At 49.4% G+C, this 27,685-nt stretch overlaps 1 protein-coding gene across 3 annotated transcripts in view; it reads left to right on the top strand.

The window, feature by feature from the left end:
- The first annotated feature begins 1,785 nt into the window (after positions 1-1,785).
- GATA4 (GATA binding protein 4) overlaps positions 1,786-27,685 on the top strand; it is a 78,016-nt gene continuing 52,116 nt past the window's right edge. For 2 of the 3 annotated variants that reach the window (XM_061132129.1, XM_061132126.1), the window contains exon 1: positions 1,786-1,935. The gene's annotated coding sequence lies outside the window, so the exon portion shown is untranslated. Of the gene's footprint in view, positions 1,936-20,100; positions 20,151-27,685 lie in introns of all 3 variants that reach the window. The other variant, XM_061132128.1, reaches the window with a different exon arrangement.

Raw genomic sequence — 27,685 nt, 5'->3', positions numbered from 1 at the left:
TCTTTAGTTGCTTTTCAACCAAACATTTGTTCTTTGATTTCTGGCAGTTCATTTACCTTTTCTGTTCTGGGTTTCTGGACTACATTTGGAAATAAGCAATAACTTGTATTACTTATAACTTGTTCTTTCCTTTCCTTGCAGAGATTGTTGTAAGAATTCTGGAGACGGGGAAGAGGGAAATATGTTAAAAATATAAAGGCATTCTGTTTCTTCTTATTAAGAATTGCCTTTGGGAGACACTGACTCCACGGGAGAAACTTGCCCTAAACAATGCCAGACGTGACAGGAGAGAATTCCACAGCAGACCTGTCAGGAGACCTGGTTTGCCTGATTCCTCAAACTCTGCTGCAGCTGCCTCTTCCTTCTCTCTCTGTGTGCCTGGCATAGCCCACAATTCTGGGTCACCTGGGAGACAGGGAAGTGTGGTGGCCAGTAGAACTGTACCTCCATGCAATGTAAAGGGATGAGCTCCCCATCACCAAGGGAATGCAATTAGAGTGCAACTAATCACATCACAGGGAATTCTTGCTCTGTGAAAGAGACTGAATTCTGAGGTCTCTTTCAATTTTAAGAACCCATTGATTTCTTTATTACTGGATTCAGTTCAGTCGCTCAGTTGTATCCAACTCTTTGTGACACCATGGATTGCAGCATACCAGGCTTCTCTGTCCATCACCAACTCCTGGAGCCTGCTCAAACTCATGTCCATTGAGTCGGTGATGCCATCCAACCATCTCATCCTCTGTTGTCCTCTTCTCCTCCTGCCTTCAATCTTTTCCACATCAGGGTCTTTTCCAATGAGTCAGCTCTTCACATCAGGTGGGCAAAGTGTTGGAGTTTCAGCTTCAGCATCAGTCCTTCCAATGAATATTCAGGACTGATATCCTTTAGGATGGACTGGTTGGATCTCTTTGCTGTCCAAGTGACTCTCAAGAGTCTTCTCCAACACCACACTTCAGAAGCATCAATTCTTTGGCGCTCAGCTTTCTTTATAGTCCAACTCTCACATCCATACATAATTACTGGAAAAACCATAGCTTTGACTAGACAGACCTTTGTTGGTAAAGTAATGTCTCTGCTTTTTAATATGCTGTCTAGGTTGCTCATAACTTTTCTTCCAAGGAGCAAGTGTCTTTTAATTTCATGGCTGCAGTCGCCATCTGCAGTGATTTTGGAGCCCCCCCAAATAGGAGTCAATTGATCTGTTCTTATGTGGGCTCCATCCCCTTTCCTTGCTATGTGACTGGACCACAGACGTGTTCCTAACCTTTCTGAGCTCAGCTGTCTCAATTATCTTATTATTATGTAATCTGCCTCCCTGATCCTATCCTGAGGAGCCCAGAAAATTCTACAGAGCAAGTGCTTTGAAGATCTTATTTTTTTATTGCCATGCTGGGAAGAATTGTACTGCTGTAATTATTACTCCTGCCCTCAGAGGACGACTGCTTGCGCCAACCAAATAACACAGGGCAGCCCTCCCTGCTCAGGACAAGACTAGAGTCTGAGAGGGACTTGGGGTAGAGGAGCCATGCTCTGAATCAGCGTTTCTCCCCAAGAACAGTGATTCCTTCCGATTCCTTCCGTTTCTTTCCTGTTGATCTCTGGTCCTTCTGAGCAGACGAACTTTCAAAAGCATCTCTGGAACCGTGTGAACACTGACTATTATTTTTTTTAATGTCCAACTAGGGCTTCAGTTCCTAGGAGGATTTCCTTCTACTTGCACACATACCCAAAAAAAAAAAAAGGCTTGCTGAATTAATGAACCACTTCTCTTATCTATTTTTCCTGTTATCTAATTCCGAGGGGAAAGCTGGGAGCTCCGAGGGAGCTGGGAGACAGCTCACAACGCCTCCCTCCCACCCGCTGAGAACAGCCTGGAGTCCCCGGGACTGAAGGACGCTGCGAGGAGCTGCAGAAATATCGCTTCCACTTCGGGTGAGTTCCCACCTGGCCCCCCTGGTGACCCCTTCACCAGGGCAGAGCAGGAGATGCCGGGAGGGCCAGGAGCAGAGGGGCTGGAGGAGAGAAGGTCGGTGCGGGGAGGAGGTCAGGGAGAGGACCAGCCAGCCTGGAGTGAGGGTGCACAGGGGCTCTTGGGCCTTGGGGACAGGAAGGATGAGATTCTTTGCAGGCCAAGTCACAAAGGCAAGGCTTCCTTTCCCACTTTCGCTCTGTGGTTCATTTTCTCGGTTTCTTTCTTACAATCGGGTGGCATTTTAGTTTCTCCATTTCCTGATTCGGCTTCCTGCTTGAACAATCAGAAGTTGATGGGGATGAGCTGTCTCTCAAGAAAAAAATAATAAGTGAATATGCACCATGCAAAAATATCAAGCGATCTGACCGATTGCCCCTGGGCCCCTTGCCTCTGCTTCCTCCAACACATTCAGATGGTTTTTCTTTCCCCTGGAGTTCCTGCTGTGGATGCTCTGTCTTGAGAACCTGGTTAGAAAGCTTAGGAGAACCCTTCCTGACTCAGATCAGACCTGCCCAGGATGCTTTCGGGGCAGAAAAAAATCTCACTGGCATTTTTCGTTGGTTCCATTGGTGAGTTAGTGGACAGGCCTCATGGCCTTCAGGATCTGATAATTTTCTTTACCTATTAACAGATCAAAAGTCAACCAGGCTTGGTGTCCAGTTTAATTTTTCGTTAATTCTGGAGCCAGACTTGTGATGGGAAGGAGGGGGTGAGGGTGGGTCTTGCAGGTGTACCTCAATGATCATGCTTTTCTTTTCTGAGTTCAGGTTGTACTTGCAAGAGTTTGGTTGCATATGCTTTTTGCAAACACATCAAAATTACCTCTGCTCCCTATAAACCTATTGCTTGGACAAATGAGCTTTGGATCTTATTAGTAACTGAGAAAAGGGCTGAGTCGCAAAGAAAAGGAGATACAGTGGTAAAGACAGAGGGATAGCTTTGAGAGGACACGGGTTGAGAATGGCAAATCCGTGCTTAAAAATGAAGGCTCTGTGCAGGGTTTGAAACCAGGCAGGTTGAGCTTTTCCCGCTGGCCCAAAGGTTGGAAATAGATAATGGCAGATTTTAACTCTGTAGCCTTTCGAGGACTAAGCAGCGTTCATCAGGAATTGGGAAGGAGTTAGTGCAAAGTCTCTTGGTGTCTGTACAGTTACTACAAATATTAGCTCTGCAAAGCAGAGAATGGAAATTTTCCTGTGTTTCCCTCTCGACGGCTTCCAGCCAGGTGGTTCAAACCTGCCTGACTTCTCTTTCCCCTGGCCAACTCTGAGTCCTGTCACCTTCCCCATTTCTCCCAAAGGCTGTTATTCTCAGGCTTCTGTGTGTTCTCCAGAATTAAGGGAATTGAATGAAAATCCTACTGTGAAAGGCTACTAAAATCCCATGATTTATCATCACAAAATTGATTTGACTTTTTTGTTATTAGTAGTAATGTGTTGGTTTTTGTTTGCTTGTTTATTTCTGTTCATCTTATTTGAATAAATAAGCCTAGCATGAAAGGATATATAAAAGTCCTACTTTATTAACTTTTTAAACATAATTCATTAGAGTTCATTTTTAGCAAAACAGACATATCCTGTTTCTTCTAAAGAATTCATCCCTGAAAGTGACTTTGCATTTGTGAATTCAATTGGCAGGGAGGCGAGAATCTCAGTTTCCTGTGGTTGGTACTGAGGAAATATTAATAAGTTGCTCTTTATCCCGTTCTATTTCTCAAGCCCAATAAAATATCCATTTCAAATGACTTTCTAATGCTTTGTTATATTTGCCAAGTGATTTATGGGGCGGAAAATTGTAGTTCAGCATGTATAAGTGCAGAGATGGTTTAGCGCTGGGGACAGTGGAAAGCAGGGGGTTTGGGGTTGGGGCAGCACAGAGCCTTAAGAAATTCAGGCTATCAATCTCCAGCTGTCTAAACACAGCACCAAGTGGAGATTTGAGACAATTATCCGAATAATTGGGGGGTGGGTGGGGAGGCACTTTCTCCTGAACTGTCTGGATAGAGGGGCGGGCGACACAGGAAAAAACTCCCAGCGCGGGGAGGGCCCTGCTTCGGCTCTTTCCGGGACCACGCGAATTCTGACGATTTTTCTTTAAATCCTCCGAATTAGAATCAGGGATGGCAAAGAAAGCTTTCCAGAAAAAGCTTAAAAGGGGCTCCCGTCGCGCCACTGGGCCAGGCGGAGGGTGGGCCCCCCGCCCGCCGGGCCTGCGCCGCGGGACGCCCCCGCCGGCTCTGATAAAGCCCCGAAACCGATCTAAGGTCAATAAACCAGGCGGCGTCAGGCTCCGGCGGAGGGTCGGGAAGGACAGGGGCGGGAAGGGAAGACAGCAATCTTGAGGCTGTCAGCGAAATGAAAAGGAACGCTGGACCGAGGAGGTCCGGGTCCGGGCGCCGGCGTGTGGCGCGCGGGGCCGAGACTGGCCGCGGTGCGGGGCGCGCGGCCCACAGGAGGGAGTCGGCCGGCCCGGCTGGGTGGGTCCCCGCGGCGCGGGCCCCTGACCGTGACGGCGGCGACCTTGAAAAGTAAACCGGATCCCCAGCGATCAATCGTAACTTCGCCGAGTTTGAAGAAGGAAACGAAAAGTTTTGGGGGGGAAAACAATTTTTTTTTTTTTTTTTTTTTTTAGAAACGGAGGAGGGGTGAGGTGGAGACTCTCAAATAATGGGAACACTCAATAAAACTTCTGGGATGCTTGAAAGAGCCAAGGAATTGTCCCAAAATGAGAGAAACTAGGAGAAGGATGACAGTGTTCATCATTAGTCACCCATTTTAATCCCTTTTGTATGGCGTTTAAAAGTTTACAAATTCCTTTTACATAGAGTTCTTGTTTCTCCCACTCCTCGCAAGGCGAGAAGCAAGATTGGAAGTGGTTATTCTGCCCAAAGTTACAGCACGTCGCCAGGGTTCCCCGCAAAGGGGCTCGAACCGGTTGCTAAGTCACTCCTCGCCATCAGAGAAGGTCTTCCCAGGACAGAGCCCGGATAAGTACGCAACCCTGAGGAAAACCGGTGCATGGAAGCCTGGGCCAGCGATTGGGGTAGTTAACATCCGCAATCGGGTCCCTCCTGCTGGGCCGTCTAGTGCAAAGCTGGGACGAGAGCAGATGCGCGACGAGCTAGAACCGACGGATTTCCGCAAATAAACACCACCCCCCCTTGAGATCTTTGCACTCTCCCGCGCTTGGCCCACGAGGCTGCGGGGCTCCAACTTATTCGCATTCCTGGCGCGGCCGAAGCTGGTTTGGTTTGAACTTATTTCAACTATTGTGGCGCTATGTAGGCCAGGCCACCTCGAACGGGTGTCGAGTCCGAGGTCTCCGGGGTCGGGTCTCAGGCCCTGGGAAACCCGCGCAACCGAACTTCCTGAGCGCAGTAGGGCTGGTGGGCGAGAAAGCCCAGGCCGCAGGCGCGGTCAGTCGTGTGACCTCGGGCCTGAGTCTGGCGCTGATCAGAACGCCGCCCCAGCTGCCCTCTGCAAGGGAGACCCCTTTAGGGGTCTGGGGATGCAGGATTCAGGACGCATTGATGGCGGGGGCGGCGGGGGGTCGCGGTACGGGTTGGGTGGCGGGCAGGAGAAGGTGTGCTAACTTTGCCTGCCTTCTCCTCTCCTCCCTCTGTGAGCTGAGCGCTAGCGGCCCCAGCCGATGCCCCCACGGTCGGAGTAGCAAGGCTTGTAGTGCAGCCCCGTCCCCCTCGGTGTCTTTCCGGTCGCGACCGCCCTGTGAGGTCCCTAAACAGGCCAAGAATCACAGTAGGAGTTTAATCTGAAAGGTTATTCTTACACACAAGTCCCCAGTTAGGCTGCTCTGCATCTCAACATCCCGTGCTCCCGTGCGGAGCATCCACACGCCCCAATCCCCAGGGTCGGGGGTCGCAGCGAACCTCCGCAGACTCCGAAAGGCACTGGATCAGTCATTTCTTGGGCCGGGTTTGGAGGATTATGGGAATCCGGGAAGGGAACGAATGGCAAACACCCCGGGCTCGCCGCAGGCTTAGTGGCCACGGACACCGGGTTCAGAGAGTCTCTCTCAGCCCGGCTCAAAGAGCCGTAGTGTTTCAGGCACGTTCCCTGCCCGCGCGGGGGCTGGAGGTAGATTTTGCGCAGCTTCTGGACTTGGAATTTACAGAGGATAAAGGGTTCCCGGGCCTGGGCATCGGATTTCTGGGGGGCAGTGTTTTAATCACTTCTCAGCCAGCGCCCCAAACTGGACCGTTCCCCAGCGAACCTCCTCTTAGTGTTGGATAAAACTCCTGGAAGATCCTTCCCATACGACCCATCTCTAAACCTGGGGGCTGCGGCTGCAAAGCCCGGGGCGGGGTCCAGGCTCGGGTGCGACGTGGGCGGGGGTCGGCGTGGGGCTGAGGTTGAAATGGCTGCTGCTTTTTCTTTAGCTACTGAGAGGTGTAATGTCTCCCTCATCCATCCCAATCGTCGTTCTTAGGGATTTTCTTTATTCGTTTAATATTGTCTTCTTGACTTAGACGCTCCGCCTTTAAATTTTCCTCTGCGTCTGGCTTGCTCTTTCCCCATCCCAGCCCGAGACCCTTACTCCTTATGATAAATTCGTTTTTATTAATTCGGGTGTCCAGGTCGCATCCAGAAATTACCCGATGATGTCTTGTTGGATGAATCAGGAGCCTTCCTGTTCGCCACTTATTTTAATTCCTGAATGTTGAACTACATGGTAGCGGTTTTTCTTGCCTTTAAGGAATTTCTTAAATTCCCACCTCTAAGTAGCACCCTACAAAATTATTTTCCAGCTTCTAGGTGGATGTCTAACAAGATTGATTCTCTCAAAATCATGATGCAGTGGTGTTGATATTGTTGTTTTTTAATGTTGTGGAAGCATTTACTTCGGAGCCAGTTGATTTGTCCTACCACACGATTTATTATGGCTTTCCACTAACTCCAAAGATTTAGCAGGAAACTGATATGGTATAAATAGATAACTTTCAGTTGTTCATCAGCTAAGATTTTGTTTGCTTTCTGTTATATCAGAGTAGTTCTAGTGTAATAATGATAGAACAATTAGTCTCTCCTTGTAGATAAGTCATTATTTTGAGCATTTATTATATGTTTTCTGCCGAATTTGTTGTTAGAGCCTACTTGAAAATGTAGTTTCCTATAACAGTGCTGATTAATAATAGATCCTTTTCATTTTCAGAAAATGACTGGAGATCACGAAAAGATAGCTAATACCAGGGGAAAATGTATTGAGGTTTATTTCCTCAAGAAATTTTAACAAAGAAACTCTAAAGAAACAAGACCATTAACAGATAAAACTTGACCACAGGGAATTCAGAGTGGAGGTCAGAAATCAGCTATGCTTCCTCTGCAGTGATTCAAAAACAACAAAAATTAGGAAAAATACTACCCTACTGGTCACCGTGTTACTGCAAAAGTATCTCTCCAGTATTAACTAAAGGGAGGGGGAGCGGAGTGTATGGGAAGAGTGTTCAAAGTGTTCCTAGCTTCTGGATATTTGACAAGCAGAATCTACAAGTCTTAGGACTTCTCCCTAGAATTCAGCAGATAGTAGCTACTGAGCACATCGGATACCTGCTTCCTAAAATGCTATGGGAGTAGCAGCAGGAGTTAGGGTTCAGGGCAAGTTCTGAGAAGAAGTTCTAGGAGGAAATAGCCTGGAAGCCACAGGATTTGTCAGCTCTCCCGGGCCCTGTCGTTTCCCCAGGCTTGGCACCGGGCTGCCTCAGAAAGCTCTCAGCGTGGTGGCCGCTCGGGTTTGCTCCAGCTGCGATAACGAAGGGGCCGGCTATCTAATCTGGACAGCAGCATGAACAATCCATTAGACCTCGGCATTTATCTGGGGCGGGGGAGGAAGGAGGGACAGGGGCTGGCGTGCCCCACCAGGACTAGGAGGCACTGAGCTGGCCCATTGGAGCCTGGATGGGGTGGGGGTTGGGGGTGGGGGGAACTGGTGAAACCCAGTTTGTGTGGACTCACAATTCACCCTTGCTTGGTGTGCTTCCGATGCTGGTAAATTACAGTTTTACCCATTGTCAGTGTAAGGATGAATTAGGAGCCCTTTGGGTTTGGAGTATTACACATTTTATCTTAAGCAGTTCAGTATACACTTCACAATATCTCATTCATACTCCACCCCAATTGCAGAGCACTGTAAGATTCCAATTTTCACCAGGATTCCCCGGACCTGGGAGACCTAAATCCATCCATCCATTCTTTCATTCAGTCATTCGGCAAACATTTACAAAGCTTCTCTCCACCAGGCATTGTGCCTCGTACTGACAGGTTAAATTATTTGCCCAAGATGAGGGCTATGCTGGCGACAGAGGCGGAACCTTAAATCAACTATTCCAGCCCTGTGACTGCTCACTTCTTTCCCCTAAAACACACAAATCAGAAACACAGGGAGTTGCAAGGGCCTCAGGGGTTATCCGGTCCAGCCTACCATTCAATGCAGGAATCCCCTCCTCAGAAGGCAGGCAAGGAGGCCTGCGTGGGCTTGAATGTGGCTCCCAGGATTGGAAAGTCTGGGAGAAATCAGCCCCTGCCTACCATCACCTAAGCTCAGGATGCTGAGCCCCTCCTGCTAACGTGAGCCCCCAGGTGTCCTGCTAACCAGCTGGGCTACCTTCCTTTCAGACTTCCCCTGGGAATGGAATCTGCAAGTACAGGGTACTAAGCCCCAGGTAATGTTTGGGCACTGTGGGCCTTAGTCCAGCTGGCCTGCCTCCCCCTCCCATAGTGGGTATTTGCTGCTGGGTCAGCAGTAGCCAAAGAATCTTCAGAGCTTGGATTTTTGTCTCAACACAACTACCTACAAGCTGGGTGACCTGGAGCAAGTTATTTCACTTCTGTTTCTGGCATATTCTAGAAATAAGATATGTGAATGTGCTCAGTACTGGAGGATACTAGCTTCTTTAAAGATAAAATACCCCTCATTAATAATGAGATTATTGTCATTTGCTGTTTAAAAACTTCAAAGTTACCAAAGGCAACTTCTGGACAATGACCTCATCACAGAGAACATTCTGGAAACTTTAGAACTGATGAGAAACTAGGTGCACACTGTCACTGGGTGAGTGTGAGAATTTAGGCTGTGTTAGAATAATGTGATTGGAATCCCAACTCCACTACTTACTGGCTAAGTCGTGTTCAACTCTTTGCGACCTCGCAGACTGTAACCCACCAGGTTCTTCTGTCCATGGGATTCTCCAGGCAGGAATACTGGAGTAGGTTGCATTTCCTTCTCCAGGGAATCTCCCCAACTCAGGGATCGAACCCACGTCTCCTGCATTGGCAGTCAGATTCTTTAGAACTGAACCACCTGGGAAGCCCCCACTGGCTATGTTGTCTTGGGCACATTACTTACCATTTCTGTGCTTCTGTTTCTTGTGTTTTGAAATCTTCACAGACCTTAGAGGGCAGAGAGGACCTCTCCCAGTCCCTAAAATAATCTCCATAATGTAGTTCATTACCATCAGTGTCCCTCACGGTTTGGTTTTGTTTGTTTTGTTTCTGAACCTGTAACTTCAAAACAATTCAATAGTTAAATTTGTCTACTAAGGGGTAGACATTTACTCCAAAACTGATAACTATGTTTTAAAATTATCTCACCCAAAATTGAGTGTTGCTGGTGGGAATTTTGGGTGCAGCCTTTCTGGAAGACAATTTAGCAATATGTATCCAAAACACCACAAATATTCATATTTTTTGGACCCACTTTTTCCAGTAGTAGCAATTTACCGCAAGGAAATAATCAGAGGTTTACAAGATGCTTTGCTTGCCAATATTTGTGTGAACTTGACAAGGACCCTTCAAACATATATTTAGTTTAATGAAAAATAGAAAATAATATAAATTCTGAAAAATAAGTTACATAAACTGCAAAATCCATAATGTAGCCATCAAACTATTTTTCTTAAAATATTTAACTCATGGGAAATCTCATAATATACTTTTAAAAAATAAAAAGCAGATTATGAAAAAATAAAAAGCAGATTATAGAATACTTTATACAGTGTGAAACTGGCTGGGTGGGGTGGAGAGGAGAGAGAATCAGATAGATGGAGAACATTAATGTTCTCTGTTTTTCTTTCTAGGTGATGTGGTTAAGGATAGGTTGTGTTTTCCTGTGTTATACTCATTTGTATTTTCCAAATGAACTACAGTGAGCTCCTGTTTCCTTGAAACTAGAAAAAGAAATTCTTTGAGGGGGTGGGGATAATTGGTCACCTCCAAGACCAATTCTCTTGCTTCCCAAGATTTCATGACTATCGTGCTTATGACAAACACTTATTCATTTGAGAGAATTCAGCTTTGAAATTTCCAAAACTCAATGGACTCAAATTCCAAAAACAGTCCTGGACTCTAGAGACGTTTACACTTGGTGGGAGTGATTTTTCCACACAGATTCCCCCTCCTGCTTTAGAAAATCTTTTCAAAGTCATCCAGATTGTCTCAGAATTTCACTTGCAACCTTGAGTGTTTCTGACATTGAAAACAACAGCCTAAGTTCTTGTAACTTTTTCCTCTTCTCAAAACTCCCTTTGCTGGCAGAAGGATATGCTGGAATGTGAGGCCAGGTGCTGGTCCAACTGCAAATAAATGCTGCTTATTCAGACCCAGGAGAAGAGGAGGAGGGAAGGCAGACATTTAGTGGTGGCCCAAAAACCCGAGAGGGTTTTCAGAAGGGAAGACCTATGTGAAACCAAGGAAGTTAACCCCTGAGAACGCAATGTAGGACAAAATGTTACAAGTATTAATGAAATAGTTTTAATTTGTAGAGGATTAAGTAGCAGTTTATACAGAAGAAGGCTGCCTCCCTTCCACTTTATACCTGGAGTGCCGGATGGGGTTGCCGGGGAAGGTGGTAACACAAAGAAACGGACACAAAATCCCACCATAAACTCAGGGAACCTTCAAAGGTCTTGTACTGAGATTTTTAATTTAATGTAACATATTCAGTCAACAGAAGATAAAAGTAGCATGGAGCTGAAGGCTGATTTCATTGATGTTAATTATATAATAAACAAGCACATTTTAAGAATTGGAGTGTGAATACAGTAGGGGATAGAGACTTAAAATACCACTCCAAAAAAAAAAAACCACTCCAAGCTCTATACTTTATTTTTGTTTGTTTGTTTGTTTAACTTTGAGGTCAGCCTTGCTTGGTTGGTTGGTTGGTTGGTTTGGTAATAAAGGCATATGAATAGAATTTTGGTAGAACTGCAGAATTTAAGTTTTTTGTAAACTGGAGTGAGTTTCTCTCCATCCTGCTCCATCTATGAGGCAAGCAGGGCCCTAGTAAGGCACCTATTTATCTTCATGCTACATTTGCAGGCCTCCTTCACGGCACAGTTATGGTAGTAGGTGATGTCTTGAAGAGTGATCTCACAGGAGCACATTCTAGACATCTTTGCTGAATGAATTCTCTACAACAAAATTACTTATCAACCACTGATTTTCCTTGTCTCTGAAGGGAACAAACTTAAGCCTTGGACAGACCATATTTACCCTCCAGCTGGCCAGGATGCATCCCAAAGTGAGGGGTATAAGAAGTAAGGACAACCAGAGTTATGAAGGGTGCATATTCCCAAAGCCTTTACAAAATGCTTTATTTTTCTATTAACTAGGAGTTCCTAGATCTGTGGGCCAGTAGATACAGGTTGACTTTCTTATGACCGTGCCATTTAGCATTCTCATAAATGTCTCATCAGGCAAGGTTTTCTTGAACACACACTGACCCCAGGGAAGTATCCTCAAGTACTCAACCTTTATATAATTTTAAAATAATTTCCACATATAATCAAAATAGAACAAGAGAGGTCAAACAAGCCTTCCCTTGACCCCACTACAAACTGATTAAACAAACTGCTTCAATCGATTGCCTGATTTGTAAATTGGGGACAAGGAGTAGCATTTATTGGAGTCCTTTCATGTACATATCACATTTGATCCTCACGTTTGATTGCTCTCTGGGGCAATCAGTGAGGATATTAATAGAGTATTATGCCCGTTTTATAGGTGAGGAAACTGAGACTTGGAGATGTTGCATTGCCAAAGGTCACATCGCTAATAAGTAACAGAATAAAATTCAAAATGCCCTGCTCTATTTAGTAAATGCTGCCTCCTCTACCCTCCAGGAATATGCCAAGGACTCCTGAGATGGTCTGTATGAACTGATTTGTAAAAGATCTCATCAGGATCCCTTAATTAACTCATCTGGAAATCTGGAAATCAAGTAATGACAGAGCTGCAAGTCTCTTAAAGCTACCCCCTCCCTTTCATTTTACAGGTGACGCTCAGGGAGGTTAAGTGATTTGCCAAAGGTCACCCCACAAGTTGGTGGGAAATGACCAATGTCATTTTTAAAAATTAGTTAAAACAATTTCCTACCAAGCCCATTTTTATGGCTTATTTTAAGCAGGTTAATAAGTATACCAGGCATAGCTTTAAACCCAACTGAGTAAATGCTGACACTAGTTTATAGATTCAACAGATAAGTAGCAATAAGGAATTATTCATCTCTCATTTATCATCCAGCCTCTCCAAGGTGCAAGTTATAAAGTGAAGCAAATAGCAGTTTAAGAGCCCCCACACATGGGAGATCAAAACAGTGAAAATAAAGTGGTTCAGGAAGCCATACATTTACAATGTGGCTTGGCCCCCAGGTCTCCCAAAATGTGAAAAAAGTGAAAGAAATTTGTGTATTTCACAAGTAGACACTTTTGTCATACAGACTTCCATATTTGGCTTCTGGATGCATCCCATCTTAATTCATCCTTTGGAGTGTGTATTGAGCACCTACTGCATGCAGGGCACTGTGGCAGGTATGGAGAATGATTAAATACTATTCCCGCCATCAAGGACCTTTTACGCTTAATAAAGTGGCAGAACACACACACACACACTTGAACCTCAGCTAGTGGGGTACAGAGGAAAGGGACACTGCCTGATTGCTGGGGAAGCCACGGAGGAGATGTCCTTGCCACAACCTTGTCCCCACCAACACGTCTTTATCATACGCGCAGTGCTGGGAACCATCGCGGGCAGAAAAAAAAAAGGCTGTGAATTGACTGCCCCAGTTAAGAAGGAATAAAAAAAAACCACGTTTCCTCCACTCAGCTCCATGTTAAATACAAACAAACTGGTGAAGAGATGGACGGGGTCCCCTAGGATGTGAACAGATGTTAGAATATTTGTAACACATGCTGATGATGATTAAAATTAACAGGTGAGCACTAATGAATTCTCATGTTGTTCTTCAGAAGGACTGGCTTATTTTATTATTTTTTAAAAGTCAATCCCAGTACCCCAAGGGTGAGCCTTGAGGCCCAAAGGTCAGTGCCAATAACAGGGCAGTCACAGATCCATAGTGACTTTGCTCTCAGCTGCCCAGACAAAAGACCCTGTGAGGCTCCTCTTGGAGCCCCATCCTCATAAAATGGAAGCATTTTCCAAAATATTTACTCAAAAACCCTTTATTTATGGGATTTTCCTGGTGGTTCAGTGGTAAAGAATTCTCTTGCGGATGCAGGAGACATAGGAGACATGGGTTCTATGCCTGGATCAGGAAGATCCCCTGGAGGAGGAAATGGCAACCCACTCCAGTATTCTGGCCTGAAGAAGCCCATGGACAGAGGAGCCTGGTGGGCTACAGTCCATGGGATCTCAGAGTGGGACATGACTGAGCAACTGAACACAACAACAACAAACTTTATTTTATTTTTAAAAAACAAACTTTAATTTGTAGATGGGGAACCGAAGCTCAGAGAGTCCAAGTGACAAAAGGTGACCATTAAATAAATGTGAAATGATGAGTGAATCGTGTATTACAAATAATTACGCAGGACATGGGGGCGTAAACTGGGACATGGGATCATCCCATGAAACAATAAGGGTCATGACAAGGACCAAGCCCAGACTCCTGTCTAGTATACCTCTCAACCTGCCCACAACTTTGCTGTCTTATTTCATTTTGAAGGCTGGAATATTTATGAGGACAATTGAAAGCCATTGTCCGGAAACATATTATGTACCCAGTGCCCCTTTTGGCTTGGTTTACCCTCTGTCTAGGAGATGCAAGGAATGACTGTAGTTGTGAATGTCTCTGACTCCCCAGACCCTTTACTGCAGCCTCATTCCCCCGCCCACCCCCACTGAGGCTGAGCCTGGTCACCATTTCCACCTTCCTGCAAAGGGTGGGGGTGGCAGGGCTCACCATGCACTCTGGCTACCCCAGAGCTCAGCATGCCTTATCGCTAATCCTCTCACCCTGGTGATAGCATCAGGGTGAGGAAAGCTTGGCCTTGGATTCAGATTTATAGAGGGGAGCTATCAGTTCCTACGCAGCATATTGAAATGGAAGAATAGGGTATGACCAGCTCTAAAGGCACCTAGTACTGGCTCTGCCATTAAATAGCTATGTGACTTGGCACAAACCTGCAGCCCTTTCTGGGTCCTAATCGCCTCATCTATTGAATGAGTGGATTGGACCAGAATCCCCAAGGCTCCTTGTAACTCCAGCTCTCCACATCAGTGTCAATGTCAAAAAAAGAGACCAAAGGTACATGGGTCACAGTCACTCCCACAACAGGGGCACTCAGGCTAAGATACCTGCGAGGCCTCATTAGGCATCTTCGGCATGTGAGCTTTTCTGTGTTTGCACAATGGAAGGGACCGCAGCGCATGTTTTGCCGTATCCCACCAGTGGCTCAACCGTGAAGAATCTGCCTGCAATGCAGGAGCCACAGGAGACACCGGTTCAATCCCTGGGTCTGGAAGAACCCCTGAAGGAGGACATGGCAAACTACTCCTGTTTTCTTCCCTGGAGAATCCCCGTGGACAGAGGAGCCTGGTGGACTACAGTCCATGGGGTCACAAAGAGGCAGACATGACTGAAGCGACTTAGCTCTCACATAACATGGGACTACATCTTCAGTCATAAAGGATAGAGGTTTATACGGTGTGAAGACAAACTGAAAACTTCAATTTTCTAAGCTCAATTCAACAAACTTAAAAACATCTATTACATATTAGAAGCTATGGAAAATACAGAGATACCAAATAGGATTTCTGCCCTTGAGAAAGCTGAAATTTGGAAGAGAGGGTTATGGAGACAGGCAGACATGTGGAAAGATTAAAAGGAACTAATGTGGTAATAATCTGTGGATAAGGAGGGGGGAAGGGATCAAATCTGGGAATTGAAGTCTTTAAAAGTGGATTTTCATTTAAAGGAGGACATGTGAGAAGAAAGGCTTCCCAGGTGGCTCAGTGGTAAAGAATTCACCTGCCAATGCAGGAGACACAGGTTCAATCCCCAGGAAGATCCCCCGGAGTAAGAAATGGCAACCCACTCCAGTATTATTGCCTGGGAAACTCCATGGACGGAAGAATCTGGTGAGCTACAGTCCGTGGGGTCACAAAAGAGTTGGACACAACTTAGCCACTAAAAAACAACAATGTGAGAATAAAGCTCTTGTTTTTTCCCTTTTTCATCCCTCACAGTACCAATGCTTTGCTCATAGTAGCAGCATTTGGGTTCTGGAATCAAACTACTTGCGTGTAAATCTTGGCCCTGTCAGCTAGTAAGCTAGGCAAAGTTACTTAATTGTGCTGTGCCTCAGTTTCTTCATCTGTAAAATGGGAGAATAAAGTGATTGCCCAGATAAATGAGATAGTCAATCTGTCCCACCTCGTTGGCACCATGCCTGGATATAGTAAGTGCCCAGCGGTAGCTGTTACCCAATAAATGTTTGTCTAGGAAATGGATGGAAGTTTTACCTGCAGTCTGAGCCTTCTATCATAGACATGTCTATGATATAGACATTTTGGGTTCCTCGCTAAACACACTCATTATCTGTGGCTAAAACTGAGTTCAGACTTAGCGGTCTGGTGTTCCTACCCTTCCTCTGTGTGGGACCAGCAGTGAGCCCCTTGTTATAGAACCTTTTGAGGGACAGAATGGCACCATTTGGAGATGCCCACTTGGGGAGTTTTAGAGTCACAATGTGTTGGTGTAGGAAAGGATCCAGCCTCTGCTACTTACAGACAGAAAACGAAAGCACAAAGAAGCGATTTGCCTGTGGTCCTGCGGAGTCAGGATTAGAACCCAAAACTTCCAACTCCAAATCAATGAGTTTCCACCAGACACCTGACCCCTAGATCCGACTCCCTGGCCAAGGCTGTGAGTCTCTTGGGCCACACTGCCTCCTTCCACTCTCCCTACAGTGTCCCAAAGAAAAGACTACCTGTTCCCAGTTCTTAGGTCACATCTAACGTAGAATGAAGGCCCTTACTTGTCAGAGCTAGCCCTCAACTCAGACTGGGGTGAGGGGCGGGGCGGAGTGGGGGGAGACAAAAGAAAAATCTGAGCCTTTAGCACTTCCTGCTGTCTCCCGAGCTGACTGACTCCTTCAGTTCTCACCGAGAGTGCTTTGCAGGTGCTGTGATCATGACCCCTCCCCAACATGAGTGTCACCAGCAGAGAAGGTGACCCTGGGGGCTTTCAGGAGAAAGTCAGAGGAGGAAGGCAGCTTGTCCTAGTTACAAAACCTGTCAGGAGGTCAGAGTGCCCGCTTTTCTGGTCTGAAAGGCAACGACGGGAAGAAAAACTGACCAAAAACAAGATGGAAGAGGATGGAAACGGGAGAGTGAGCGTGAGGTTGCGCGTGAACTAAGGTGGATCGTATTTTTTCAAGCAAGTAAAGTGTATTCGCTATTATAAAAGCGCAATTGGAACATTAGAAATGTACAAAAATGGAAGGGGGGGGGGATTCCAAGTTGGAAACTCACCGTCTTTACACGTAGGTGCACTGACTTTCATTTATCTACCTGTCTTGGTTTTTATCATGTAAAAATTCGATGAACTCAAATGGAATGTGCGCCGGGGTCCTGATTTTGCTGCGCTCGCGCGGGAGTGAGTGATGCCCGAGAAACTGACGATTCCCGTCCTGAGCTGTATAGCAAGGGATACCACGCGGCCCCTCCGCTGGGAAAGGCGCTCCTCTCCCCCGGTGCGCGGCTGGAGAGGGCGGGCTCCGAGCTCGGACCCTGGCACGGACCGCGGCTGCGGGTAAGAGCCGAGGTCCGGGCGCGGGGCCTCCGCCCAGGAGGCTGCGGCGTCGGTCCCGGGGAAGTGGCGCGGGCGAGCGGGGGCGGGAAGCCAGGCCACAGCCTGGAGGAAGCTAGGCCGCGCGCCGGGCGCCGGGCTGGGGAAGTGCTTCAGCGCCCGCCGCCCCCTCCGCGGAGCCGGTCCGGGGCGCGCCGCGGGGCGGGGGCGGCCGGCCGGGGGCTGACCCCGAGCGCCGCAGAGTCTGCGCCCGCCTGCCGCCCCGCGCTCGCCGCCCGCCGCCTCGGGTTACGCGGCGGCTGTCGGCGCGCACCTCATCAATAAGGCCTGACAGGCCGCCGGCTCCGCGGCCATCCATCACCCGCCCGCGCGGCCTGAGGCGCAGGGCACCCCGCGCGGGGGGCGGGCGCGGGCCAGGAGCCGACGGCCCCTCGGGAGAGCGGGACAGGAAAGTCCAGCGGTCACCGGGGAGCCAGACCGACTCCACGTGGCCCGAAAGCAGCCCCGCGCAGCTCGGAGGCAGCGTTTTCTATCCATCAACAAATATCTGACTTTATTCCAGTTCTTAATTTCAGAGTCTTTTAAGGACATGCTCATTTGTTTTTAAAGAGCCACAAGGGAGCTTAGAAATGATCTAACACAGCCCGCCCATTTCACAGATGAGGAAACTGAGTCAGAGTGGGGAGCGGGCATGCCTGAGGTCACGCAACCTGGTGGCGATGAAAACGACAGCCTAGGTCTCCTGACCCTGGATCCCCAGCACACGCGCAGGCCACTTGGGCACTGGGCGGGACCCGCGGTCCATATGCATGATTGTCATCAAATATGTGGTATGAACGAAGTCGTGCGTGTTGTAGGTTCTCGATGTGCCCGCTAGTGCAGGAACTCTACAAGGTCCACACAATTTCTTGCCCCGAAGTCAGATCGCCGCCTGCCTCTGTGTGTGTGTGTGTGTATACGCGTGTGAGTGTGAGCGTGCTGAGGTCTAGAAAGAGAAGAGTAAATGAGGCAAACGTGTGGGGTTGGGGGGGGGGGGACACCTACAGATAAAAATAATAGAGTCCCTTGAATTATTTACTTCCTCTTCCCACCTACTCCCCCACTCTCGCCCTCCAGGCATTAGCGTGGTTTCTTTTCTAATTTCTCTGTTGCAGCACTTTCCCCGTTGCCTGTTTGCAGGGTTCTTTTTCCTCACTGGTCTGAACCAGTTTGGAGGTGGAGACTTGTGTTCATTCTTCGATTTTCAAAGTTTGCCTGATGCCTGGCACACAGCAAGCATTAAATACATGTTTGCTATGTAAATTGCAATACTTGTAAGGGAATCCAAGTAATACAAGTTCAGTGGACACTGAAGCTGAAAGAACTTTCAGATTACGGTGTTTTGTCTCATTTCATGAGAGAAAGAGACTGAGTTGATTTACTGAAGGTTGCGGGGCGGGGGTGGGGGGGTGGGGGGGTGTAGGATCAGATCTCTCTGGGCCCCCAGAGTTTTTTTTTCTCCCCAGGAAGCTACCATCCCAGGCGCTCCCAGTTGTGGCTTCCTGCACGCTTTTTACTTCTTCCCTTTCTTTCCCACCTTTTGGATCTTCCACTGCCAAATTAGCAAGCTATCAAAGGGTGGGGAGGAGAATAAGAGAAATCGACAGAGCCAATCTGTTGGCTTTATTTCTAACAGGAAATGGTATTTTGTGGGGTTTTGTTCTGTCTTTGTAGATGGTGGCGTTGTGTGATTGTTGGTGCTATTGGCTTTTTAATTCGAGTGAACAGGATGAGATTAAAGCCAAAGACCAATGGGTGTCTGTTAATATTAGCACTTGTTTGGTTGGAGTTAGAAACAGTGATATCAACAACTCTTGGAAGGGGTAGAAATGAATGCACACACACTCATACCACTTTTATTGAGCAGGAAAGGCATCAGAGCCATCCTATGGTCCAGGTAGTCAGTGGCTTTGGGCTGGCTTGTGATGTCCACTAGACCATGATTTCTGTAGATACAGGTTAAAAAGTGTAATTTTATCTGGAATAATGTGCAGTTTTTTCCCGGTTACTATCTACCTACATGGTAGCCCTTCCACAGGCAGGTCATGAACTGTAGCTGAGTGTAACAAAAATTGATATAAGAATCAGAGTCAGAACAACTTATCCTGCAGAACTGTTGTGAAGGTTGAATATGATCGTTTACAGAAAAGGTCATGTTTCACCAAATGGACTAAGGGAAATACAGTTCTACTCTTGGGGCCAAACTCATGCTCTCAAGGGCACACTTTGGCTTACTCTTACCTCATGGGACCAGCTGGAGAAAACCCAGTCTCCTCTGACTGACTAGGTTCTGGCCAACTGGGGCTCTCCACCCTTCATTTCCTGCCAGCTGGTTGCCTTGGGGAGCAGCAGTGTGACTGAAAGTGACTTAACAATTTCTGAGCTTCTGCTACCTGGTTCCAGGGACTGTCAGGATGAGAGAACAACCACCCTTCCTGAAATAAGGAGGGCCAAAAGAAGAGATGCAAGGCTGTTTTCTGTATATAAATCACTTTTCTGAAGTATCCTAGGTGGGAGTGAAACATGTACCAGGGATGTGAAGTCTCACTAAAGACTGGAGGTGTGTGTGTGGAGACAGAGAGAACAGGGTCTGAAGAATTTTATCCTGTCCCAGAAATACTCTTCAACCCCCTGGTTTTTCAAAGATACTTTTTCAAATCCCCTCTTTCTGATTTATTGAGGTAAAACTTACATACAGTACATTCACCCTTTTTAGTGTACAGTTCTGTCAAACACACAAATGGTGTAACCACCACCAGTCAAGATATAGACTAGTTCCAACACACCCCCAAATTTCCTCCTCCACCCTCCTGCCCCTCCCAACCTCTCTTTTCTATCCCTGTGGTTTTGCCTTTGTGACAATGTCAGATAAATGGGTTCATTTAGTCTTTTGAGTTCCTCTTTGATGCAACCCTAGTGCAGGTGACATTCTTTCATGTTGTTGGGTGTATTTGTAGTTCATTCTTTTTTTTGTTCCTGAATAGTATTCCCTTGCACGGATGTCCCTCTGTTTATCTATTTTCCAGTTGAGGATCATTTCTGTGGCTTCCAGTTTGGGACAATTATGAATAAAACTGTAAGTTTAAAGATGCCAGCAAACCTCTTTTATAGGTTAAAACACAACTTACATTGAGCTTGTTTTTTCCTGAGGCAAGTCGCAAATAATTCATCTGCTGAGCAGCCATGTTCAGGGAGTTTGGGGAGGGGATGTCACAGTATGTGGAGGTGGGGATTGGGAAGGAAAAGAAGAGGAAAGAGAATGAGAGTTCAGGGCTTTTGCAGAGGAATAAAGACCAATTACTCACCTAGTGATGGAGAATTTGATTGCTCTTGTCAGGAAAGGCTGTGTCTTATTCTTTCTGCTTTGAACCCTCCATCCCATCCTTACCCCACACCAAGAAGTGTGTGGGCGATGGGAACAGGGCATCTCCAGAGACTTCCCGGGGTAGAGGTGCAAAGATTCTTGCCCTCACAGGGGAATGATTCCAGCCCCTGTGAGAGGTGGTATGAGATTGGGGAGGGAAGACAGGCTTCCTGTGCAGAGGCTCCTGGGGTTGGGCTCTCCACCTCCCAGAGCAAAACCCTGCCAACTCTTCCCCATCTAGGCGCTGATTATTCCATTTCATTTAGACCCTTGCCTCTCTATTTTCCCCCCTTTAGTTCCTGGCCCTTTGGCATCTTGCTGTTGATTAGCACCTCTGCTACAAACGGCTCGGGCTGTGGAAGAAAGCAGACTTTAAAGGTAGAGCACCCTGTCTTTCAGTCAAACAGGAGGGGATGCAGGAGAATAGACAACAGGGAAGTTGAAACTAGTCGAGAGAAATGGAACATCAGGGATCTTCCAGTCTTTCTCTTCACTCAGGTCAAAATACAACAAATACTCTTTTGACCAAAATGGGTAGGTCAAGCTGTGTGGGAAGCTCCACGCCTTCCACTTCCTTCTTCTGCTGTTGCAAGAAACCAATCGTTTACAAATAATTAATAAATAACCAATACTTTGGCCACCTGATGCCAACAGCTGACTCATTAGAAAAAACCCTGATGCTGGGAAAGACTGAGGGCAGGAGGAGAAGGGGACGACAGAGGTCGAGATGGTTGGATGGCAGCACCGATTCAATGGACATGAGTTTGAGCAAACTCTGGCAGATGATGAAGGTCAGGGAAGCCTGGTGAGCTGCAGTCCGTGCGGTCGCAAAGTGTTGGACACAACTGAGTGACTGAACAACAACAATATATAATTATCTCCAAGTGCCCAGGGGTGTGTGAGAGAGGGCAGCCCACTCTTCAGGCACCTGCTGCCATTGAGGAGTGGTGGCCTCTGATCGAACTTCGGGTCCATTACAGGGAAGCCCAGGCCTGGGCAGAGAGGCTCCTCCCCCACGTGCAGGATCGCAGGGCTTCCAGCCACCAGCCCCCAGGTCCGCTCAGCTCAGCCCTGCGGCCTTGGCTCCAGGAGCCGCCTGCCCAGGGTGGAGAGGCTTCCAGGGAATGGGGGGCAGGGAGGAGATGCTGTTTTTGCACTTGAGCTTCGCGCTTCCTTGACACTTTCCTGTCTCTCGCTCTGCCGCCACGTCGCGGCGCCTGCCTGGGCGTCTTCTCCAGCTCCGGGTCACCTCAGGCTCAGTGGCCCCGGGAAGGGTGCAGGGGGAGGCCTGTGCGGAAACCGGCCCAGGCTGGCGCTGGGAACACCGTGTCTCCGGTGGCCCCACAGGTCCCGATATGCATGTCGGGGTCTTGGACTGGCAGCTCTCCAGGCTCTGGATCCCTGTCACCACTGCTGCCCTCCTGGGAGCGGGGCGCCAGGGGCGGTGGGGGCACGATTCAGAATTGAAGTCGCTCTGCAGGGTCCCCTCTCCTCTATCCAGCAGCCCTGGCCTCTCGTTCTGGTTCTCTCCTTGGCCTCCCCTCTCCCTGGGGGTCTCACTCTATTTCTGTCTCCTGGTCTGTTGACTCCTATCTCTTCTTTCCCTGAGTCTGTGTTTCCCTCTCCGGTCGACACACCCTCTTTTCCTGGGTCTCTGTTACTCTCTGCCCTCCGCCTTTACCTGCTGTGTGTTCCCTAACACTCCACATGGTCTAACATTCTGGATTTGACTGACTTCTTCTCTGTCTTCCTCTTATAGAATGTAAGCTTCCCAGGCAGAATTTTTCTCTATTTTGTTCTATGTTGAATCCCAGCACCTCAGAAAGCTCCTGGCACCAAGTAGGTGCTCAATAAAAATAGGATGAATGACTGGATGAATGAGATGTTTAAGGGTAGAACGAATCCCGTCCCCCACCGAGTCTCCAGGGAAGCCCTTCTGGGTTCTCAGGCCAGTCTTTTCTCTGTCCTTTCTGCCTGCCTTCTTTGTCTCTCTCCCCGTTCCTCTTCTTTCTGTCTCTCTCCATTCCTCCCTCATTTTTTTTTCCCTTGGTCCTACTAACTGACAGGGTCCCTCCAGCTTTCCAGAATGTAGGGGTCCAGGTCCTCCACCCTCCCTATTGGGAGGCATTAGTTCCAAGGAGCCTGGCAGCTTCCGTCTCCAATCACTGTAGCCTCAACGCCCAACCCGGTTCCTAGCAGAACTCAACCTTTGAAATCCTGACTGCGCCTGGAAATCTCTTCTTCCTGCAGACCCCAGAGTGCTTGGTCTCTGGGTCTCCTTAGAGGCAACCTAGATTTGGGTGGGAGATTTGTAGGCAGCTGCACAGATAACACCCCCCAGAGACTCAGAGTGGGCCTCCTCTCCCCACGTCTGGCCTGGGTTCTGCTTAGAGAAATGGCGGTGACTGTGAGCACCTACTGTATGCCAGGAGACTCACTCCCTTTTGAGAGAGTGTTCTGTGCTCCAATTCCCAGCAACCCTGAGAGATTCCATTAGCAATTCCTTTTGTAGTTGTAGTCATTCAACAAACATTTACTGGGCAGCTACTATGTGCCAGCCCCTGCTGCCCTCAGACATCCTGCATTCTGGCATGTGTGGGGGAGGAAGGGGTGTGTACAAGCAACCACAGATAAACGAATTTCTAACTTTGGGGAACAGAAGGCCTAGGGATTAAGCAAATTCACGTTTTTTTGTATTCCAGGAACATTTATTGTGCCCTTCCTCTGTACTGGGCACAGTCAGTGCTGCAACTTCAATAGTCCCTGATAGAGGAGGAGGGAGGGAGAGTCCACAAGTGAAAGACGGGTGCCCACATCACCAAGAGACAGCCCAGAGGTGGCAACTTAGGTCCCAAAGAGTAGGGCCCCTCCAGTCAGCTCAAAGATTCTGCAGGCTCAGGGCAGCCAGGGCAGTGGGTGCCGGAAGCTTCCGCTAGCAACTGTTCCCCTGCCTTCCGCCCCCAGCCCCCACCGAAGTCCTCTGTGAGGAAGGGGAGAGGGAGCCAGGCTGGGAGAAGGAAGAGGAGGCATGAGAGGGCGTCAGCCTGGCCGCAGGGCGCCCCGTGCTCCGCGCTCCGCGCCCCGCTGGCGGCGAAGCCGGGACTTGCGGGCGCCTGGACCGGGTTTCAGTTCTGGCCTCTGCTGCCCCGGGACCTGAGGATCACTCTCCCCATTCAAAAAACTTTTGGCATCCTTCCCAAAATTAATGAAAACGTAGAGACTCCTTTTAGCCTTTCTTTCCCTTCCCACGGGCTCTTAGATTATGAGACAGGAGCTGTTTTATTTAACCTTGATTTTAATTTTTAAATGTGAGACATATTCAATGAAATTTAGAAATATTTGAAAAGCAAAACGAGGGTTTTAAAAAGTGTTTCGTTATAGAAACTCAGCATTAAGCAGAATGCTGCTGCTGCTAAGTCGCTTCAGTCGTGTCCGACTCTGTGCGACCCCATAGACGGCAGCCCACCAGGCTCCTCTGTCCCTGGGATTCTCTAGGCAAAAATGCTGAAGTGGGTTGCCATTTCCTTCTCCATTAAGTAGAATAGATAAAAGAATTAAGACTCAAATCTAGATTCGAGACCTAGTTCAGAGAGCACTGGCTTTGCCACCTTCAACAATGGTCTTAACCGCTCTGGGTCTCTGAGTTCCCGTTTGTTCGAGGACGCGAATCTTTCTCCCTCTAGAACGGCGATGCTGTTGTTTCCTCGAAGGAAAAAAAAAAAAAAGGAATTCGAAAGTGTTCTGTAATCTGGAAATGACTCTAAAATATGGTAGGGTGTGCCAAAAACTCTAGTCCTCAGGGCCGGAAGCTGGAGGAAGCGTTTGTGGTCTGTGAGGGAGAGCATGGCTTCGCCTTGCAACACCGGGTAGTATTTTTACAAGTCTGACAATTAAGAAGCGGAGCTGCCTTCTCCCCGCACGCCTGCCGGCCTCCAGGCTGGTGATTGCTTTCCGGGGTGCAGAGCACTGCACCCGAAGGAAGGGGGCGGGGGTCTCTACGCTCCCCTCCCACCAAGGATTCCCAGTGCCAAGGCCCAGGGCTCAGGAGGGAAAGAAGGTCTACTAGCTTAATTCGTTCTGCATTTTTCCGTGCATGGGGATCGGCCCTGCTCCGCACCCTGGTCCTCGGTGCTCCACTCGCGGAGGGTTGCGCTGCGCTCAGTGCGGGCTCCGCAAGTGAGGACCGACTGTCGGAGAGGGAGGAGGGATCGCCCGCAGCGCCAGGCCCGGCGGGGGGAATTGGAGGGCGGCGAGGGGACTGGAGCCGGCAAACGCTTCAGCGCGGGTCCCTTTGCCCGTCTGCCCGGAGTCCGTCTGCACAGACTCGCAGAGTATCGTCCACACTTCGGAGGAACTCGCTACACAGGACGAGGGTGACTTTTCCGGTCCCCGCCCTGGTTCTCTTTGCGGGTTTCTTGATTAGAAGACTTTGGGGGCCAGTTGTTCTTTCAGGCGTCGATGGTTTTTAGGGCTGGCGGCCGCCGAGGCTGATCTCCTCGGGGTCCCCAACGACTGCATCAGCCAGAACCGAGATTGTGGCACCGTCTCGTGCTTAGCTTAAGGCAAGCCCGCTCCGGTCCCACCAGGAAATCGGAGAACCCCACACGGAGAGACCCTCGCTGGTGCCACTGTGAATCCTATCGTCCACTGCTTATTAATTTCTTTTTCAGGGAACTAGAGTTCCGATCCCTTTGTCCTGCTTACAAACCTGTCTCTAAGGTATGGACCGGCTCAAGTCCCAGAGGTCTTAATGGAGCAAGAAAACGCATCTTATTCTTGCGTCCTCGAGAGATTTTTTTTTTTTAAGCGTAAAGCACATCTTAGTAATTCTTATTTCTCTAAAAATCTCACCACTTGACTCTTCATTAGACCCAGACTCCTAGTAAAAGAGGTCAAAGAATTTCACAGTATTATATTTTCCTTGCAGACTATGGGAAAGAAAAGCGGAAAGAGGACGTGAACGGGGTTGGGCCATATCCCAGGCCAGTTCAGAGCCTTCTCCTTAAAAATAGCCAGGAGTCCGAACCTCCAAGCACAACCGCCCCCCACCCCGGCCCCCCTTCCTAGCGGCCTCCTGAACGTGGGAGAAGCCTGGGAATTTAGCGGCAGCCGATAAACCTCCTCCAGCCCGCGGGCCAGCGAGGCCTTGAAATGCTCTCTGCTCCTGGCAACGGCGAGCCGGCCCCGGCGGCTCCCGCCTCGCCCAAGGGAGGGAGGGGGCGAGCGAAGGAAGGAGGGAGGGAGTGAGGGAAAAAGAAACACCCTAAAAGAGCGGGCGGCTCGCCAACCACCCTCTGGACTGTCCTTGAGCTGGGCCCTTTGGGAAGAAACTTGGGGCGCTGGGCCCAAAGCGAGGGGGGGGGGTACACAGAATACATCGACACAAAATACTCGGTCCCAGTAGCCTTCGTAGAAGCAAGGAATCTTTCATGGACTCCCGGGCTTCAGCACACAGGACGGCCCGGGGGTCGGGGGTTGGGGGGTGGGGTGTGGTAAAGGAGCTCTGTCGAAGGCCTTGCCTGGAGCGGCCCCCTAGTGAATCCCGGCTGCCTCGAAAGGAAGCGCTTAGAAAAAGCAGGCTCTTCCATCCGGGTCTCACAACAGCCACATAACAGCAGGGACTAAGTGACCTCTCCATTGCACGGGAGACTGGGGGTGCGGGGAGTGGGGCGAGGGTCGCCGCTGGTTACCCAGCTAATGCGACCCGCAGCACGCGCTCTGGCGCTGCGGCCGACCCGGCACTGTGGAGGTAGCCTGCGTGGGAGCGGCCGTGTCCTTGGCTTTGGGGAGGACTCCCAGATGGCCGCTCCACCAGATGCTAAGCTCCAAGGTCCAGTCTCCAGGTTCATCCCTTTTCGCCCTCTGGGGGTCGCGCGCGCGGGAGGCAGCTCTGAGACTTGGGGCATCGCTGGAGCCACAAATTTCCAGGGAGAAGAGAGATGCCGACGTAGCTTCCTGCTCGGCTGGGCTCAGCCTTTCAACTCCTGAGGAAGCCCTCCTAGGCCCCTGACGCAGGCCTTTTCCTTGGTGGCTTTCTCGCTCACTCCAGTGGGAAGGAGGACCCGTTTCAAAGAGCGCAGGGGCCGTGTACCCTTCCCGGCTGCATCTGAAAGTGCGCTGGTCGGAGTGTCCCGGCGAAATCGCCTTTCCCCAGGTCCAGCCTCGGGGATCCCCAGGACACCTCCCCGCCTTGAGTTCCCAGGCCTGGGATATGCTGCGCCGAACTCTGCAAGGCGCTGGCGAGGAGTTGGGGGAAGCTGGAGAAAGGACCGACCCCCTAGCACGCCACCCTCAGTTTCTAGGGCGCGAAGGGACCCGGCGGGCAGCAGCCCAGGGAGCGGCGTCGGTCCGTCCAGCCAGCGCGCAGCCCTTCCGCCCCTCTGCTGGGCACCTCAGTTTTCTCTCTTTCGCCTGAGCCCCTCTAGATCTCCGCACCTTTCGCTCAGGGAAGAGACTTCCCCGCGCAGCCGCGCTCAGTCCTTCCTCCGGGATTTTCCTGAGAATCCCCACGAGTTGGCCACGAGCCCTTTGGGGGTTTCCTTCCAGCCAGCCCCGAATCCTAGCCTGGTTCTCGGCGCCCGGATCGCCCTTGCGCAGGCCGGGAATCCAAGACCGATTACCGACTGCGGAAGCGGGTCTCGCCTTGTACCCTTACTTCGGAGGCGCACAGGTTTCTTGCAGGGAGGTATCCTGGCCCCCTCCCGACCCCTCCAATCTGGCATGAGAAACCTGTGCTAGGGATAGAAACACGACCTTTGGCGGGTGGGGGGGAGTGTTTAACCGAAAGCTTGAGAGCCATCGGCCGGCTGTTATCTGGAGCTGAAGGCTGCGGTAATCGATGGGTTATTTTTACGCGGTAATAGGGCCCTGTGATTGCTCTATTAACCTTTAGACCTGTCTGAGGGACTCTCCGGCTCACAGCCCCGCTGCGCTGGGGCCTCTAGGCACTGACGCCGACTCAAACTCAGGCCTGCCACCCTTCTCGTCCCGGCTCGGGGCGGGGTGCTAAGCCCCTGGAAGCGTCCTCTCGTCGGAGAAGCCCCGCTGGATTGCCGAGCTCCCCGAGCCCCTCCTAAGTCTCTTAGATTAGTGCGGCGGCGCCGCGGGCTGCAGAGAAAACGGAAAGATCTGAAGGCAGGAGGCCGCAGGGGCTGGGAGCTTCGCCATGAAAGCGTGGACTTTTTGCATAAATCCAAAACTGTAGGCAGGAGCCTCACGGACTCCCTGGGCTACTGCGAAGGTGAAAG

Source organism: Dama dama, chromosome 29, assembly GCF_033118175.1.
Source record: "Dama dama isolate Ldn47 chromosome 29, ASM3311817v1, whole genome shotgun sequence".
NCBI classification, from domain to species: Eukaryota; Metazoa; Chordata; class Mammalia; order Artiodactyla; family Cervidae; genus Dama; species Dama dama.
This window is presented reverse-complemented; position numbering and strand designations above follow the sequence as displayed.